The sequence below is a fragment of the Schistocerca cancellata genome, chromosome 2, assembly GCF_023864275.1.
Source record: "Schistocerca cancellata isolate TAMUIC-IGC-003103 chromosome 2, iqSchCanc2.1, whole genome shotgun sequence".
Taxonomy (NCBI): Eukaryota; Metazoa; Arthropoda; class Insecta; order Orthoptera; family Acrididae; genus Schistocerca; species Schistocerca cancellata.
The window spans coordinates 481,357,995-481,359,223 of NC_064627.1; the positions used below are offsets into that span (position 1 = coordinate 481,357,995).

The following is a 1,229-nucleotide window of genomic DNA, read 5'->3' on the forward strand; positions in this document are numbered from 1 at the left end:
TTCTACAATGGATCGAAGGATGACCTATGCCATATCACATCTATAACCTAGGTTTAAATTAAGTTTCACAAAAGAGAAAACTATCAAAATGGTCTACAGTGACCCTCAATTATCTTTAATTACTTATCTAACTTGTCGTAAATTACAGTGGCTGATGTGGCTTCTCAATAACTATATAACAGAAAAATCATCGCGTTTCAGATTTTTACTTCAAGTGGCAAATGTGAACACCATGAGCTTTAATTGACGATCGACACTAGTATTACGCAAAAAGGGGGTGTAACAGATGAGACTTCTGCAGTTCTGAGTGAAGCTTTATGCGCTGTTATGCGGCATCGCGTGCATTCATTACCTTGTCGGTGTTCGTCAGGCAGCGGCGGGCAGCACAGCTCCGCTCACCTCGCTGTCTCGGAAGCAACTGTCTCCTAACTTCTCCTTACTACAATTTACCGAAGTTGGTTTAAAAAAACCTATCTGGCTGTATTTTCATCTGACCGATCAGGGTCTCAATGTTAATCTTAAGCTCTGCTTACAAAAATTCTGTCTATCCAATGAGAAACGTTATACTTTTCGTGGTGGGGCAATGTTTTTAAAAAACTTTCCTGGCAGATTAAAACTGTGTGCCCGACCGAGACTCGAACTCGGGACCTTTGCCTTTCGCGGGCAAGTGCTCTACCAACTGAGCTATCCAAGCATGACTGACGCCCCGTCCTCACAGCTTTACTTCTGCCAGTACCTTGTCTCCTACCTTCCAAACTTAACAGAAGCTCTCCTGCGAACCTTGCAGAACTAGCACTCCTGAAAGAAAGGATATTGCGGAGACATGGCTTAGCCACAGCCTGGGGGATGTTTCCAGAACGAGATTTTCACTCTGCTGCGGAGTGTGCGCTGATATGAAACTTCCTGGCAGATTAAAACTGTGTGCCGGACCGAGACTCGAACTTGGGACCTTTGCCTTTCGTGGGCAAGTGCTCTACCAACTGAGCTACCGAAGCACGACTCACGCCCCGTCCTCACAGCTTTACTTCTGCCAGTACCTCACAGAAGCTCTCCTGCGAACCTTGCAGAACTAGCACTCCTGAAAGAAAGGATATTGCGAAGACATGGCTTGGCCACAGCCTGGGGGATGTTTCCAGAATGAGATTTTGCACTCTGCAGCGGAGTGTGCGCTGATATGAAACTTTCCTGGCAGATTAAAACTGTGTGCCCGACCGAGACTCGAACTCGGG

The 1,229-nt window shown here is 46.3% G+C and overlaps 1 non-coding gene across 1 annotated transcript; it reads right to left on the reverse strand.

The window, feature by feature from the left end:
- Positions 1-621: 621 nt before the first annotated feature.
- Positions 622-694, reverse strand: Trnas-cga (transfer RNA serine (anticodon CGA)). Its single transcript has one exon. It is a non-coding gene; the product is annotated as a tRNA-Ser (tRNA).
- Between the last annotated feature and the right edge of the window lie 535 nt (positions 695-1,229).